At 44.3% G+C, this 18,831-nt stretch overlaps 1 protein-coding gene across 1 annotated transcript in view; it reads left to right on the top strand.

The window, feature by feature from the left end:
• Positions 1–18,831, top strand: part of VPS53 (VPS53 subunit of GARP complex) — a 1,983,995-nt gene that overhangs the window by 1,750,770 nt on the left and 214,394 nt on the right. The gene's annotated exons all lie outside the window — the stretch shown is intronic.

The following is an 18,831-nucleotide window of genomic DNA, read 5'->3' as shown; positions in this document are numbered from 1 at the left end:
AACTAATGTTAATTTGGTTGATAGAAACAGGGAGATAATTTTCCTCATTTCTTAAATGCTCAAACATAATTCTAGAATATTCCAGAGTATCAAAGATTACAATCCCACCCCCCTAATCCGGCTTCATAATCCTGATAATTGCATATTTCTTTAGTTTGTCCAGTAGTGTTCTCTCATTCTTAGTTAAATTACTGTAAAAATCCTTCCTATTTTTTTCCTTCAACTTCTAATTTGTGTAAATCTTCGATAATTTTCTCCAGCATAGCTAAAGAGTGATTCATAGGGGGGTTGAAAGTGCTTCTTTTCTTTAACCCATCGTAAATCTGGTGGTCTTCTACTTTGTTTTTAAAAACATAGCTAAATTTAGTTTTCTAAAATAGAGATGTTATGTTGCTCATCTTGCCTTCCTTCTTTCTGGTTGGGTTCGGAGCCGATCTCTGCTTTGACTCGGCCACTTCTAAAGCTCGAAGAGTCCTTACTGGCTTGAGGCTAATCCCTTATCCCAGCATGCATAGCGGTAGCTACCCAGATCTCGTTTGCTGCTTGCAGCGTCGAGATGGTCTTCTGCTGGCTCATGCTAAATAGCTTATTTTTTCTGTCAAAATTGCCGTTTGTTCAGGGTTAACTTGCATTATTAGTTAGAGTTTAACTGTCTTATCACCCCTATACTCATTACAGTTGTTGTTTGTGTTTATAGGGCATCGTTTCCTCTCAGGCCTTTTTTCTGTGTGTTGTCGGTGGCCCATTTCCCTTCAGGGGTGTTATATTCCCTTTTTCCCTCCTTGCTTCTTAGGGAGAAGATGTTTAAGTTAGAGGCTTTTTCCCTTTGGGAGCAGTAGCCTTTTAATTTAGAGGCTACCCCCCCCTCATCTTTTTTCCACCCTCCTGTCAAAAAAAAAATTTTTCTATACTTTATTGGGCTTCACTCTGTGTTTAATTATGTCTAAAGAATCTACAAAGCAGTAAGGATTTAAAAAATGCGACTCATGTTGCCAAAAAATGTCCATTACGGATGGGCATACGAGTTGTGTTTATTGAATAGGTGCGGTCCACCTTCAAGACTCGTGCTCTGTGTGTCATGTCTTCATTGCGTGGGTATTGCAGGAGAGGCGCAACAAACCGATCTTGAGAGGGTTGTTAAAACCTCAGGTTGAGGTTGCATCGGATTCTCAACCTTCCAAAAAATCTGATGTTAGACAAGCATCTTCATTGGCTCCACCTTCGGTGCCGACAAAGGCAAAATCTAAATCTTCGGATCCTTCAGAGAGGATTGTTGGCTCTGAGGATTCCTTTTCTCCGGCGGCTTCAGAGCCATCCCAGACTCAAAAGAGGTTGAGGTCTCATTCCTTGAACCCAGTGAGATCTGTGCTGCAGTCACCACTTTTACAATCAGAAGCAGGTAGTCACCGGTCCTTGGCCCACTCCTCTCGATCATCCAGGAGTTTATCGGATCATGATGTGGAGAGAGTGGTGAAGAGGCTGCTCAAGACATGGGTATTTGCTCAGTTGTTGTCAGGGCCAGTCCAGAAGGAAGTGACTCTATTGTCCAGTCCATCCCCTATATCGGTTCCTCCTCCGACTGCATCCAGTTTGGAGCTGGAGTGCATAGAGGTAGTAGTGGTGGAACCATCGGTTCTGATGACCCTTGCTGTGTTGGTTCCGACATTCACTCCGACCTCCACGACAGTCCGCTCCATCAAGGAGTCTGGCTGCTGAGACTCCCTCATCGGCTCTGAGGGGGGAAGTGGCATCGGACCCTTGTCCGACCCCGCTTTCCCTCCCGGAGCTTCAGTGCAGGTGAGTTTGGCTCCCACATCTGCCTCAGAGCCATCGCCTTTGGTGCGGAGGAGGTCTCCAGGCTCCTCGGACTCAGAGCCTCCCTTCATTCTGGATCACAGTGCCTTCGAGGTGACGAGGAGTATGCTGTCCACCAAGACGGCCCCACCCTCGGCTCCATTGACCCCATCCCCGTCAATACCTGTGTCTGCCTCGGATCCTTCTTTCCTTCCCAAGCATAGGGAACTGATGCCCCAGGATGCACCATAGGGAAATCCCTCTTCTTCCGAGACTTCTCCTGAGCATGCCTCAGAGGAAGTTCCCAGGAAGAAAAAATGTAAGAGGAGATATGTGGACTCCCCTGAGTCCGTCACCTCTGACATGGACTTGGATGACTCAGAAGGATCCCCATGGTCCCCCTCTGAAAATGTCTCATTCTCAGACATTCTGGAGATCCTTAGGCAGAGGGGAAGCTGGAAGTCCCTTGCGCCTTCTGAGGACGAGTCCGTGTACCTGGACTCATTTGGTTCCCAACCTTCCACCTCCGCCTTTCGACCCACTTTTGTCTGTCATGAGTCGAAAGGCGTGGAGTGCTCCAGAGTCCATGGAGCCCGTTCCGAGAAGACCAAACAAATTCATGACTGCACCAGATGACAAGACCTTCCTCTCCAAAGGCGTGCCAGTTGATGCTATGGTGGTGGCAGCAGCCACCGAGAAGGAACTTATGGAGACTTCCTCTTCTATCCATCTGCCAAACAAGGAGTCTAGAGTCATGGATAGTGTGGGAAGCGTGTTTTCTCTTCAGCGGCCTTTACTCTTTGGTTGCTGAACTACTTGATGCATTTTACAAGGCTTCAGAAGGATCTCCTTAAAGAGCTGGGAGATACCTTCCAGGATTTTTCAGCTGAGGGAGTTGCTTCCAAGTCGGCTAACCAGCTAGCGACCCTAACCTCCATTGTCAACTCCTCCATGTGCTTGATTTCTTACGCATCAGATGGAGCGAGTAGGGCTGCAAACACAGGAATGGCTCTTTGCAGACATTCCTAGATGCGCCTTTGTCAATTTGCAGAGCCCTTCAAGTTCTTTATGAATGCCCCCTTTGACGGCTCAGCCTTGTTCAGGCCGCAAGTTCAAGAGACTCTTACCAGGAGGGAACGTGATGGCAAAACTCTCTGCTGTAGGATTCCGTTTTTCCACTCCATCCCGGCCTTATAGCCAAAGGCCAAAAGAGTGAGAAAATGTGGTTCTGTAAATCTCAGGGAGATTCACCGGACACTCATGGAGAAAATTCCCCCAGAGGCAGAGGGGGAAAAAATAATGGGAGATGCCGACCTCACGGCAGGGATGGTCCACAGCAGGGTGACCAGGATACATTCTCTGTCAGACCCTTTCAGAATCCCTGAAGGATTGCCCAGCTGCTCACCTCTGGAGGCAGACGGGGGCAGAATTTCACTGTACCTAAGAGCCTGGCAAGATATAACAGAAGACGAATGGGTACGGTGCATAATATCCAGGGGTTACAAAATTCATTTCTCCCAAGCACCCCCAAGAAGTCAATCATGATCTACCCAATCTTTGGGATCAAGCAGCTGTAGAAGTAAAAACCTTGCTGCAAAAAAGAGCCATTCAGGAAGCCCCCGCAGATCAGATAGAATCCGGAACTTACTCAAGGTTCTTTTTAGTTCCAAAAAAGACAGGGGACTGGAGACCTATCTTGGATCTCAGCAAGTTAAACAGGTCAGTAAAGAAGGCCAAGTTCCGGATGGTGACACTGCAGTCCATTCTACCCTTTTTGGGTCAGGACAGTTGGATGTGCTCTGTCGATCACCAGGATGTGTACTACCATATAAAAATGGACAGGCGGTCCAGGAGACATTTACGCTTCCGGCTGGGAGACAGTCATTTTCAGTTCAGAGCTCTGCCCTTTGGTCTCACCACAGCCCCCAGGGTGTTCACCAAATGCATGGCAGTAGTCACAGCTAACCTGAGACGTTTGAGATTCCAGGTGTTTCCTTATCTAGATGAGTGGCTCCTCACTGCTACCACCAAGCATCATCTCCTAAAGACCAGAAATCACACGAGTCACATTTGTGCACGCTTTGGAATCACAATAAATTATGAAAAGTCTGCATTGTTGTCCTCTCAGTGTATTACTTTCATAGGTGCTCAGCTAAATACAAGAGACATGATAGCCAAGCTCCCACAAGAAAAGGTGCTTGCCATTCGAGATCAGGGTTCTCTCCTTTTGTCAAAGTCAAGGTTTCAGGCTCTATTCATCCTGAAAGTCTTGGGGTTAATGGCGGCTGCCATTTCTCTAGTTCCATTAGCCCATTATCGTATGAGGATTCTGCAATGGCTCCTTTTCACTCAGGGGTCATATCAGGACTTGCCAGTGTCACACATGATCTTAATCACAGATACTTGCAAGAAAGATCTACAGTGGTGGCTCCACTCTCCCCTAGTCACTCTAGGCAGACCCTTTGTAGCCCCTCTCCTTGTAGCCACAGCGAGTACGGACACTTCCCAGGTAGGAGACAATCCAAGGAACTTGGCAACCTCACAAGTACCATTTGCACATCAATGTCCTGGAGATGAGAGCGGTGTTACTAGCATTGCAAGCACTTCATGTCTCTCTCCCTTTGGGCCATAAAGCAATTCAGACAGACAACATGTCAGTAGTGTGGTACATCAGCAAACAGGGCGGAACCAAATCTTACCCCTTATGTCGGGAGGCCTTTCCAGTATGGCAATGGGCAACCTCCTCTCAGTGTTTTCCAGTTGCAACGCACATTCCAGGGAAGTCCAACGTGATAGCGGACAAGCTCAGCAGGGCAATTCTCATGCCTCATGAGTGGTCTCTGAAACAAGATATGACGGATATGATCTTCCACAGATGGGGCCAGCCACACTGCGATCTGTTTGTCTCTCATCTAAACAACAAATGCAGCAGCTATTTTGGCCTAGTTCCGCCTCCAGGACAATCACCCAGAGATGCACTGGTCCACAATTGGCCCCCCAGGATCCTTTATGCTTTTCCCCCCTTTCCTTTGATTCCAAAAGTTCTTCAGAAAGCAAAGTTTCTGAGTTGCAAGCTGACCCTCATTGCTCCGTACTGGCCTCGTCAGATATGGTTCCCGTTCCTTTCGCATTACCTGAAGGAGGAGCCTTGGATTCTGAACCCAGTCCCGGACCTTCTGACACATCAGTCATGCGCTCTTCATCCTTCCATTCAAACTCTCAAGCTGACAGCTTGGTTTCTCCACTTCCGATCCTAGCCAGGCTCCCTGATATCTCACTTATGGTTCAACATATTTTAGTCTCTTCCCATAAACCAACTACTAGGAAGCTTTATGTTAGTAAATGGAAGAGGTTTTCCTCCTGGGCCAAGCAAAATAACGTTGATCCCTTTACAGCTCCAATTGCAAACATTTTGGACTTCCTGGCTGAAACCTTTGAAAAAGGAGCAGCTGCTGCTACGATTCATGTTCAACTGGCTGCTATTTCTAATTTTCATGTGTGTCTTCCAGGTTCAAATGCTATGTTCCATAAGTTATGCAAGGCCTTTTTGAAAGGTGCTACACTGTTAAGGCCTCCTATCCGAGAACATCTCCATCCTTGGGATTTAAACCTAGTACTAGCTGCTCTGATCCTTCCTCCCTTTGAACCAGCCACTTCTTGTCCTCTGAAGTTATTATCATGGAAGATCCTCTTCCTGATTGCATTTACATCAGCTAGACGGTTCTCCAAGGTATAGGCACTTTCCATCCGCCCGTCTTATATGATCTTTCACAAGGATAGAGTATCTCTTAGAACTAATCCTTTTTTACCAAAAGTCTGCTCAGACTATAATTTGAATCAGTCAATCGAACTTCTTGTTTTCTTTTCAAATTATGACAACAAGGCAGAGTACAAATTACATCAGTTGGAGGTCCACAGGCAATTACAATTTTATCTTCAAAGGACCAAGGACATTAGAAAATCAGATCAGCTGTTTTTATCTTTTTCTCAGAGCAAGTAAGGCTCATCAGTTTCCAAAGTGACTCTTTCAAAATGGCTGTCCAATACTATTACTTATGTTTATGAGTCTCAGAATGTGTCAGTCCCAGGAAAAGTGAGGGGGCACTCCACTAGGTCCTTGGCTACCTCCATAGCCTTTCAAGATAAGCTTCCTTTAGATACTGTTTGCATGGCAGCAACATGGGCTACTCCCCATACCTTCATTACTCATTACAAAGTGGACATGGCCTGTCAGGACAGGGCATCATTTGGTTCCATGATTCTGAAGTCTCTTTTCCAGTGATCCACCCAGGATGTAGGTGCTAGAGACACTGTCCCAACCAGAAAGAAGAAAGGCGAGATGGACAACATAAAATAAAGAAGTTATGTTTTTACCATAACGTTCATATTTGTTGTCCTTTATCTCGCTTTCCTTCTTGCGTCCCTCCCTCCTTCCCCATTCTGGATGATTGAGACGAATTTACCTTTTGGCTGATCTGGCTGAGTCTCCTTTGCTTTTTTTTGGTATTCTCCTTGTCACCATGTTTTCCTGTTGTTGTTGTTACAAGGAGTCTTACTGTTTAGTTACCTCTTTTATTTGGTAATTCATAATTTTCCTATCTAGTGGTTAGTTCTCACAAACGAGATCTGGGTAGCTACCGCTATGCATGCTGGGATAAGGGGTTAGCCTTGAGCCAGTAAGGACTCTTCGAGCTTTAGAAGTGGCCGATTCGGAGCTGAGATCAGCTCCGAACCCAACCAGAAAGGAGGAAGGTGAGATAAAGGACACCAAACATGGAACATTATGGTAAGAACATAACTTCTTTTTTAGTTTCTATGATTGTATCTACTATATTAAATTTGGTAAAGGGGACAAATTTCAGCCCCTTAGAAAAATGTTCAGCTGAAATTTCATTGTTAGTGTAATTATAAATGTGAAAATCATTCAAGCTGTAAATAATACCATCAGTCTTTACTATCTGTGTGTAGCCATCATGTTTATCTTTTGTATACAATTTGTTAAAGATACAGTTGAAGTATTAGGTATCACATTTGGTAATTATGATACTATTACCTCACAATGGATGTTTTTATTAGATGAAATTCAAAAATGAAGTTATGGAAAATTTTTAAACTAAGTTTTAGGAAAGCATTTCTGGATCCTTTGCCTTCCACCTTCCAGGGAGGGTAGGCTTTGAGAATGTACGCAAAATGTCAATGAGGCGGTGGGAGTGATCAGGATAATACAGTTGCCAGTGTCCTACTTACCTTTAACAGTAGATGTTTGAATTCCTCAGTACCACCACCCTCCCACCTCCCCCAGATTGTGCATAGTTGAGGGCGAGTTTTAACCTCTTTGATTCAGTTGTTTTTTGGATTTGTTTTTTATATGGTGTTGATTGGCTGCAAATTTACTCTTGCTAAATGATTATGGCTTCAGTTACTTTCCTGTTCTTCTTTTTGAAAGTGAAAAAGCCTGAACACTCACTTCCTGTGACAGTAAAGGCTTATGCTCAGCTAATCAGATGTCACAGGAAGAGAGTAGGAGGAGGAGTTTGAGCTTTTGAAAGATGTCCGGTACTGGGTTACCTTGGCAGATAACCTAAAATGAAACTGAGACAGTGAGGAATTCAAACATCTACAGTTACAGATAAAACATCCACAACTGCACATGATCTGTATGGAGTTTAATTGCCCCCAGTTTACAGTCATCAGCAGAGCTGGTTAGCTGTAGTCCAGTCATGTGAGCCTTCATGCCATTGAGAAAAAAACAGGAGGATGTCCAGGACAGAGGCCTGTGGAACACTGTTAGTGCTGCTTTTCTCTCAAGAGAAAAATCTCTGACCTTAATGATATGGGATCTGTCAGATAGACAGTAACCTATCCAGTGAACTTGTACGAATTAATGTTGAGTTGAGAGAGTTTGTTAGTAGTCTTTGCACGGGGGATAGTGTCAAAAGCCTTGGTGAGATCCACTTAGGCACAATGGACAGCGTACCCCTTACCAGTTGCCAAACCCTTTCAAAAAAAAAAACAGTCAACCAGATCAAGCAGACATGATCTAACTTATACAAAGCCAAATTGATGTGCATCTAGGCATACGTTACCCGTTTAATTGTTTATTAATTAATCTATAATATGTTCCACAGCCTTGCAAATAGTAGTGAGATTAATATGCCTGTAATTCCCTGGGTCAGTACAGGGAGCACTTTTATTCAAGGGCACTACACGAGCTGTTCTTCATACCTTGGGAATGTAACCAGTGGAGAGACTGGTTGAAGAGGTTGATGAGAAGGGGTTTTGGTGGATGGGACTTACTACTTCTCTGCAGACATCCAGGGGTATTTCTCTAGACCACTGAAACCTGATTTTTGCTTTATTTTGGAAAGTGCTAAAAGGACTTCTTCCAACATGATTTTAGAAAGGGGGGATGTGAAAGAGAATCAAGAGGGATATTGGCAGGTGGGTGGCATGAAGCTAGAAGAAAATTTGTCTGCATTAATAGAAGCAATGACCTTGGTGTCAGAGACGGAGGTGCCACTATTGATAAGTTCAGTACAGAATTGTTTGCTACATCTGAGCTTCATAATGTAACTGAAGAAGGCCATATGGTTTCCTTTTGAATTATTAACCTTGCATTTCCTAATGGTAAGTTTGAGGGGTTTAATTAGCATGATGAAAGGGACATCTTTCATAAATCAGAGAGCTTTTTTCTTTTTCTTACTACAGTCAGCAAATAGTTCCACTATGCGGGTTTAATTATAAACTTGTCATTCTACTTGCATCAGACTGGTATAGATACCTTAATACATCAATCCACAATTGTGTAAAATTCAGAGGAGTAGGCAACAGCAGTCTCAAGTACAAGGTTTGCTGGAGAATGGTACCTTTTGTGGTTACCAGTAACACCTGATCTCTCAGGTCTGCCTTTCTGCTGTAGGATCCTTTGCTTCAGAGATGCTGAGCCTCAGACATTCCTACTGACTCTGCTTCTCCATAGGTTTCTCAGTTCTTCTGGTCTGTAAATGTGAGGATCACATTCCCCTATTCCTTCTGTTGAGTTCCACCACGTGGTTCCCACATCTTCTAAGTAGTGGTTTGGTGCTTCTTGAAACAGTCCTTTCTTTTCTTTTCTGTACAGGTACAGACTTTAGAAAGAGGAAGGGGTCCTTAATGTCTCCCAGTCCTCAGTATGGACAGAACTCCCAACTGCCATCGGCATTCCTGAAAGGGCTGTTGATTAGATTTTTTGTAATATTGAGTGGGGTTGCTCTCTAGCCCTTCTACAGTGAAGTCTTTTCTTGTTTATGGGTAGCTTCTTACAGTACTTGGTCTTCTCTGGCATGCAGTGCTGCCTTTCTCCTGACATTATAGTCATAACTGCAGCTCTGGGAAATGGGTCTCTTCTGGGTAGAGTGTTCATTAGGCCTCAGTTTTCTAAGCATTGTTCTTGTGTGGTTTCTTGAATAGCTTCTTCCATTCTTGTTTTTTTACTGCTTGGGATTTGCTGATCATAACAAACATCAAGGAATGTTGCTGATGTTAGGTATAACAGGTGTAGTCTTAACATATGAGTTGATCCATGAAGAAGACCCTCCTTGGTGAATCAGGAGTACCATCACTGCATCCCACAGTTGGTGGGCAGTTGTGTCATTCAGCCTTGGTTGTGTCAGTTTCCTGTAAATTAGGTACGTATATATTATTGTGTAGCAACTTGATAATAGTGGGGGAGGGTGCTAAATTGTTATTGTTTCTTGATTTGCAGGAAAGTGGTAAATGGTGGCTGCTGTGGACTGGTGAACTGGTGACCACTCAGGATGAACACACAAAAGTTTCACGGCATACATTGTCTTGGGTGTGCATCCATTCCAAAATGTAAGAACTTCCAGAATCTTATTGGTAGAGAGGATAAACCCAGCCATATTGTGACACCATTGCGGTGTCAGTTCACAGATAAACTTGCATCTGCATTGTAAGAATGCACCTGTTGTATATTTCTTGAAGTCAGCATGGTTCTCCAGGACCCTAGCACAAGGACTTTGTTTTCCCATAAAGATATTCAAAGACTGTGGACAAATTTGTTGAAGGGATTTTTGTCTATTTACCACTTTGAGTTTGCAGGCTATTAAGCACGTTTCCAGTATGTCAATTTGAGACTTCTTTAGTGAGCAAGGCATGAGAGCAGTGTCTGCCTTTCTCAATTTGGAAAACTAGAATGCTTTAGAGAAAGCCTTTGATACTTTGTTTTTGTTAGCTGCTCTATCTTTGCTGGTGATGTAGTGGCCAGGATCATTGCAACTGGGACATAACTTTGTAGGGCAGGGTGCTTTCCTCATACACAAGGTGCTGCTGCAGTCACTCATAGATATCCCATTAATGGTCCATGTATTTTTTAGCATTCCTATTCAAGAGATTGATGTGGACTTCCAGAAGAGGAATAAAGCTTATTTACACGGCTGAGTGTATGGGTTTATCTTCCCGCCCTGTTCTACTGAATCTTCTGAGTTGTTTAGGGAGAAAAAGTTAAGTACCAAACTGACTTGCTAAGTGCTTTGACTACTTGCTCCTCAATTCGGCCTTCCATCAACGTTTGAATAATCTGTCTGGGGTAGACAAAATCATATGATTACAGCTTTCAGACTAAACATGAGGCGGAAAGACTGTGTGTTAGGCAGTAAAAAAAAGGGGTAAAAGTAAGCACAGGGAAACACATGGGGGAGTAAATAGGGAACTGCAGTGATATAACCACTTTTTTCTTTCTAAACAGAGGAGAGAGGTAAGGTGTGGAAAGGAAAATTGGGTATGGAAAAGGAGGCGAAGGGTAGTCTTCAGGGCATAAAGATGTCAAGAAATACCAAAAAATGGGTGTTTTTTTATACATGACGAAGGCTGCAGTGGCAGACACACATACATTCAGTGAGTGGACAAATGGTGATAGGGATCATGCACATGGTTTGGGCACATGGCACACTTAGAAAGGGTTCAACCCAGGCAGAGTGGTGGCCACAGGTAAACTACTAATGTGGCCCTGAGGTCAACCTACTAACCACCATCACCAGCTAAACATCCCATGTAGGTAATTGCAGGGGGTTTCTTGATCCCCTTCTGGCCAAATGGTTAGGGTCTGCTGCACCAGCAAATCTGTCTGCAATACACTGCAGGAGGGACTCATTGTAGCCAAGACATTGTCCCAGCTGATACTCACCACTGCCTCAGTTAGCTGCTGCTGTGGCTGGTCCATAGGTGGCAGAACATGGTGCCCACCTGAGAGCAGTATTCACCCTTCCCTGATGAGGATGCCTCATCCACAGCATTCAACCACCCAGCAGGATGTACTGCTGAAGGTACCTGGGCCACGTTTTTGTCAATGTGTGACCTGCATGGTGAAACCACAATGAGAAGGATACCATATGTGTGACACATAACTGAATAACAGCTCTAAAGCAGAGAACACTGCTATGTACTCTGTTTTGCAGCCATCGTCTTTAGTCTCCTGTGACAGGTTGTGTGGGTGAGATGCATCTCTTCATGAAATGAAAAATAAAATTGCACAGACAGTAATGAGTGGACTGCATTTAGCAAGAATAAATAATTAAGGAAAAACATGTACATCTCTAAGCACTTTCTTTGCACCTTTGTTTCTCACTTGTGCAGCAGATCGGACATGCAGTACCTCACTATGGTGTTTTTATATTGTTGCATTTTCACAACAGTGATAGGCAGCAAGTAGAAATGGCTGAAGCTAGATAAGTGACTGATGTCAGCACCTGTATAGAGTTTGGCAATGATACTGAGATGCATGAGAATGAGTCACCGTAGGAGGACATAATAACAGTCATGTGTGTCAACTTCTAGATGGGAAAGTGCCCTCCGCACAACCAAACTTAACCAACATCCTATGACTAAACTGGTTAAGTGCACAGTATCACTGGGGGGGGACTTCCTTTGGCTGAGAGACTCAGAAGTGCTCCCTTGTATCTGAAGCAGTAACACCAGAGATGCATGTTGCTTTGTCTGTGGACATACCCACCACAGGCTAGCAACACAGCTGTACCATCACAAGTTTTATTTGGTCATTCAAATGTGTGCAACATTGAGGATAGACTGGTGGATGTGCAAAGTGTTGTTCTGGTACAGTCTGCATTGGATTGGCCAGGTGTATTAGGTGGCATTCATCAGGATGCTGCCAGGCACCACTGTGTGAGGTTCTTGAAGACATGGAGCACAGAATTCATGAAATGACCAGTCTAGTGAGGTCTGTGATGGCATACACCTCTTCAGTTCGCACGTACTTGCATAGGATTGCTAGTGCATTTGTGTCTGCTTAGATTGGCTGGGATAGGATATTGACATGGAGTGGACAAGTATGTCAGCCTCTGCAGGGAGCATTCTTTACAGTGATGTCTGGAATTGTCATAAGGGTTGCAAGCCCTTGTTGTGAATAATAATGTGTATCTACGTGTAGGAGTAAAACTTCTCAGCAGTGAGCTTCATCCAGGGTACAGGGGAACAGTGCCATATACTGCAAAATATTTGCTGGTTATCAGTAAAACTATGACTTCATCAGCCTAAACGCACATTCACTGATGCTGTGTCTAGCCTTTGGCAATGTTGCAGTGGATTTCTGCTATAGGTTTAAGGTTGTGTGCAGGAGTTATGAACCAGGGTTCAAGAAGATAACAAGCATCACCCCTAAAATATAACAATTTTTTTTGTGGGTGGAAAGACTGTATATGGATTGGGAGGCTACAAGCCTATAAGCCCCCCGGGGTTAAATACTTATTTTCCAGTGAAACCTGCACAGAAAGGAAGAAGGTTAAAGAGACATTTTTGATAGGTATCCTGTTTTAATGATGTGAAAGGGTGTTATCCTTAGGCAGCACGCTGATTGGTTTGGTTTTATTATTTAAATTGTTTTAAAAATTTCCTTTGTGAATGGATCTGATGAAGGATCTTGTGAGCCGAAAGTGCTTATCCCATTAAAGTGGTTTTATGTATATTTGATTTTGAAGGTGGTTTCCTGTATATATTTCATCTTTGTTACCCTGGGATTAAGCAAGCCATCGGCCCATCACAAAGGAAGATCACCCCATTTAATTCGGCCACAGGAGAGGTCCTGAAGGACAGAACCAATCAGATGGAACACTGGGTGATACACTGCTCGCAGCTATATGCCAGAGAGACCATAGATGTTCATCGTGTTATACTGTTGCAGTCATCACACTTGGGGTTATCCTGCCATCAGGCGGTCCCGCAGTTGGCCGAATCCCAAAGTCTTGGTCCGGCATCGGTTGTCGTCGCTTCTTCCCTGATGTCAGTGCGACAGGGGGATAAAAGAGGCAGCCAATGCCATTTTCTCCAGTCTTTCTTGCCACGCTGTGCCCGAAGCAGAAGCAGTTTGCATGTGCCGGTCGGCTAGCTCCTGAGATTTTCGAATCGAATTTCAGCCCAAAGTCTTCTCTAAAGCTAAGTACCCCATTGGGGAAACTGTTCTTGTCTCAGACCGATGTCAGACAAAGTTAATAATTGCATTTCTTGTGGGAAGCAAATACCTCATAAGGATTTTCATTCTTATTGTATTCCTTGCCTAGGCCCAGACCATGACGTCTCTGGTTGTCGGTTTTGTGCTAGGTTCAACAAATGTACAATCAAGTGTCGGGCAGATTTCGCCCGACATTATTTTGGCAGAAAATTTAACTATAGCATGTCGTCGGAACAACCGACATCAGCAATGATTAAAAAACGCAAGGATAAGGACAGGCAACCAAGGCCAAGACCAGATACCGAGGCCTCAGGAAGGCCTGCCGCCGGTTCTCCAGTTTTCAGTGAGGCGCCTACGCAGCCCCTGACTACCGCTGATTTAGAAATTCTGACGGCCTCCCAGACCGAATCAGCTGGGCCTCAGGAGCCGGTTCCATCACACCCCTCGGACGCCAACCCTGACGGTGATCCGGAGATTTTGGACAGGCCTTTGGTTTTTGAAGGTGTCTTCAAACTGACAACTACCTCTATTAAGTCTTATGCTAAACTTAAAGCCCCCTTAAAAGTTAGGAAACCGGGTCCACAGACCCCCCCCCCACAGGCCCCTATGCCTAAAAAACAGATGCTTAAGATGGCTGAGGATTTAATTACCCTTATCAGGGGTTCACAACCCCCTCCTGACAAAAGGCCTAGACTGGAGGAAGGTTATCCTTCCTCTGACCAAGCATCCATTTCCTCAGCTAACTCTGAGGACCAGGATTATTCCTTCCCTCCTTATGAAGACTCAGATGCTGAAGAGTCCATTCCCTCTGCTCCCCTCCTGAAGACTACTCTTTTGGGGAAACATTACACACCATGAGGGAACACTTCCACTGGGAAGGCCAAGATTACTCTGACTCTAAGAAAAGACTCCGTGAGTTTCTTCTTCTTCCACAGCATAGACCCCTTGCAATTCCTCCAGTTTTAGACATTGTAGACGATGTTTACATCGAATCTAGTCTAAACCCAGATTCCTTACCTCCTGCACCAGCTAAACCAGACAGATACTACCGAGTTCATGATTCTCTTAAGTTTCTATATAAAAGCCCTGTTGCAGACCCCGAAACCATTTCCCGGGGTCCCAAAAGGGGTTAAGGCCTCTACTGCTAAGAATCCACTACCTTCTGAAAGAGATTCCAGAGCATTAGAAAGATGGGGGGGGGAATTGTATACGTCTGCCACTTTGGCCATGAGGGCCTTAAACTGCCAATTCCACATGCTAAAATACCAGCAGTACTTGAGTACACAGTTAAAGCAGAAAATGATCCCTCAGACAGATCAACCTGATTTCAAAGAGATGCAGGATTTGCTGCATTCAGCAGAACAGGTGGGAAAGCATACTTTACAGTGTGGTTTTGATTCATTGGAAGCCTCATGTAGAGCAGCTGTCACAGGATCTGTAATAAGTAGACATCCTTGGCTAAAAGAGCAAGCCTTACCAGAACATGTCAAAGCAAAGTTATTGGATGTTCCATTGTAGAAAGATGTGTTATTTGGTGTCAAAGCAGAGGAAGTTTTAAAGAAAATGGAAGAAAAGGCAAAATCTATGCAGACAGTTAAAGATTTTTTACAGGTACAACCTCCTCGTTTCAGCAGAAACTGGCCATCAAAAAACTGGTCCTTTCCTGCATCAGACAGACCCCAAAGGGGTAGGTATAGACACCCAAGGGGCAGAGGCCAGCCACAAGGTTCTTTCAGGCCTAGACAATGGCATACAACAACTCAAAGAGGTGGAGATGAAAGATCTCAACCCTTCAGGAAACAAACACAATGACTTCCCTCCTCGTCTGCCAAGCAAAATTGCCCTGGTAGCACCTTTGGGAGGAAAACTGGCTCGATTTCCACAAAATTGGCGCATCATAACAACGGACAAATGGGTTCTGGATATTATTACCTGAGGCTACAGATTTCATTTTCACACTTTACCATGGATGAGAGGCATGCCAAATCTGCCTCCAAACCAATGGGCAGAGGCACAAACGCAAATGTCAGCTCTCATGGATATGAAAGCAATTGAAAAGGTACCTACAAAGGAGCAAGGTCAAGGTTTTTACTCAAGACTTTTTCTAGTACCAAGAAAGGACAAAGCCCAGAGACCCATTTTAGACCTCTCAATTCTTAACACATACTTGGAGGTACCCAAATTCAAAATATTCACACTACAGCAGCTTCTTCCCATGCTGGGCAAGGAGTCTTGGCTGGTAATGTTGGACCTCAAAGAGGCATACCTGCATGTCCCTATCAGACAAGATTGCAGAAGATACCTCAGATTTTTGGCAGGTACAACACATTATCAATTCTCTGCATTGCCCTTTGCCTTATCTACTGCACCCAGAGTATTTACGAAATGCCTGGCATCAGTAATTGCATACTGCAGACAACAAGGAATACAAATTTATCCATATCTGGACGACTGCCTGATCCAAGCGGACAGCAAGGTCATTCTATTACAGCATCTGGCATTTGTAACAAAGCTGCTAAGTTGCCTAGGGTACACAGTAAACAAAAAGAAGTCAAAGCTAATACCCTCACAAGACATAATATTCCTGGGTGCCAGCTTAAATACAGCGGCCCAAATGGCTTATCTCATACCAGACAAACAAAAACAACTGACTCAATACTTCAAAAAGATGGCAACTTTTACCCAGCTCACTGCAAGGAAAATCCTGCAGGCATTGGGGTTCATGGCATCCTGCATTCAACTAATTCCACATGCAAAGCTGCATATGAGGAAATTACAATGGTACCTGAAAAGTGTATGGACTCAACACAGGCACAGCCTCGAAACAAGTATACCTCTCATTCCCTGCCTTCAAAAAGAGTTCCTATGGTGGGCTCAAGCATGTCAAATAAACAAGGGTCTTCCTTTTGTCTTACCTCCAGCAAACCAAACTATGACAACAGATTCTTCAGACTACGCCTGGGGAGCACACATGGCAGGACAGTGCATACAGGGCATATGGTCTGCAAAACAAATGCATCTACACATCAACCAAAAGGAGATGCTAGCTGTGCAAAATGCACTGACAGCCTTCAAGGACCTCTTGCATCCAGGACAACTACTAATAAGGACAGACAACACCACAGTTATGTGGTACATAAACAAACAGGGAGAAACGCACTACTACCCTTTATGCAGACAGGCAATGACCTTGTGGAACACAGCATTGACTTACCAAGTACAACTACAAGCACAATTCCTGCCAGGAAAGGAAAACATATTGGCAGACGAATTAAGCAGAAATGTGGCAGATCCTCACGAGTGGAGACTACACCCACAAGTATTTTCAATGATAACTCAAAGGTGGGGATGCCCAGACATAGATCTATTTGCCTCCCCCAACAATTGCCAACTACAGAAATTTTGCACAAGGACTTATCATTCCCTAGCCTGGAAAGTGAACGCCCTATCATTCAGTTGGACAGCATTGACAGTCTATGCCTTCCCACCACTACCTCTCTTGACCAAGGTATTACTGAAAGTCAGATCAGAGAGACCACAAATGATCCTCATTGCTCCGGACTGGCCACATCAGCACTGGTACCCATTACTAAGGACCTTGACTCAGCCCTCCATGGATCTTACCTCAATTCCCACTTCTGTTGACTCAGCAAAACTTTCAGATCCTTCACAGCCAGCTCAGGACTTTAAATTTAGCTGCATGGAGAATACCTTGAATTATCAATCAACACTTCTCTCAAAGGATGTCCTGAATGTCATTTTGGAGGCCAGGAGGCCCAGCACCAGAAAAACTTACTCAGACAAATGGAAAAGATTTTGTGCATGGAACCAGGCTAAAGGCCAAAATCCTTGGATACCAAACATTCCTCAAATACTGCAATACTTAACTGAGATGCTACACAAAGGCCTTTCTTTCTCATCCATTAAGATCCATGCTTCAGCCATTTCAGCTCAATATAATATGGATCCTCCCATATTCTCACACCCTTTACTAAGGCAGTTTCTCAGAGGGGCTAAAAATATAAGACCCCCCAGAAAACCCGCAAAGCCAGCTTGGGACCTCAACTTCGTTTTAGAAAAATTAACACTGCCTCCTTTCGAACCAGCCTTCTCAGCAGAACTACAATACTTGTCATGGAAAACAGCTCTGTTGCTGGCTATCACCTCAGCACGCAGGGTCTCAGAACTACAGGCACTTATGGCAGTGGAACCTTTCATCATTTTCCATCAGGACAGAGTCTCTTTACGAACTAACCTTAACCTTTATGCCAAAGGTAGTATCCAGTGTGGCTTTGAATCAGACCATTCATTTACCCACCTTTATCCAAACCCCCAGAATAAAGGAGAAAGACTCCTTCACTCTTTGGACATTCACAGACAGCTACGTTACTATTTGGATAAGACAAAGACCTTCAGAAAAACTGACCAACTCTTTGTATCCTATGCTGCAGGTTCACAAGGAAAGGCTATTTCAAAACAGACCATCTCCAAATGGATAGCACATTGTATCCGCATTTGCTACTCACACCATGGGAAAGCAGTGCCTGTTAATATTAGGTCCCATTCTACCAGGGCTACAGCAACCTCAGCAGCCTTTCTCAGGGGGGTTCCAACCAAGGACATTCTGGAGGCAGCTACTTGGAGTTCAGTGCATACCTTTACCAAGCACTACCACCTTCCATTATACTCAAAAAAACAGAGCTGGTTTTGCCACTGCAGTTCTGCAGGGCATCCTAGCTTCACCTAACCCAGTTTAGTACCAGCCACCCATCCATAGCTTTGGGATTCAACCCAAGTGTGATGACTGCAGCAGTATAACACGATGAACACAGTACAGTTTTGTACCTACCATAAATGTGGATGTTCGAGTGTATATACTGCTGCAGTCCAGGTTACCCTCCCACCATCCCCTCTACATACCAGGGTGCTAGTTATAACTCTATGTACATCAATCTATTGGATGCATGTCTGTATGGTGTATTTGCTAACAACTAGTGCTATTGTTTATTTACTAAGTTATTTTTGCATAGTTATTTGTATTGCCATCCTAGTTTGGGGCACCTGACATCTGGCGCAAGAAAAACTGAAGAAAATGGTGTCGGCTGCCTCTTTTATCCCCCTGTCGCACTGACGTCAGGGAAGAAACGACGACAACCGATGCTGGACCAAGACTTTGGGATTCGGCCGACTGCGGGACCGCCTGACGGCAGGATAACCCCAAGTGTGATGACTGCAGCAGTATATACACTCGAACATCTACATTTATGGTAGGTACAAAAGTGTACTTTATGGACAGAGCCCTGAATGCCATTGAGCTTCTGTCAGCTATGACTGAACTCTATGCTGAGCCCACCTTGGAGGAGCTCAATAATGCACTAAAAGCAGTCTCTTCAGGAAAAGCCAGAAATATGGTATTCCCAGAGAAATCCTTAAATGTGATAGCTGTAATCTCAGAGCTGTATGCAATACTTTGCCATTGCAAAGAAGGTAGTGTACCACAAGACATAAGGGATGCTAACATAGTTACTATGGATAAGAATAAGAGTGACAAAAGTGATCGTCACAACTATCATGGC

The sequence above is a fragment of the Protopterus annectens genome, chromosome 13.part0, assembly GCF_019279795.1.
Source record: "Protopterus annectens isolate FY-2018-M chromosome 13.part0, PAN1.0, whole genome shotgun sequence".
NCBI lineage: Eukaryota > Metazoa > Chordata > Ceratodontiformes > Protopteridae > Protopterus > Protopterus annectens.
The sequence above is the reverse complement of the archived record's forward strand: the minus strand, read 5'-3'. Positions and strand labels throughout refer to the sequence as shown.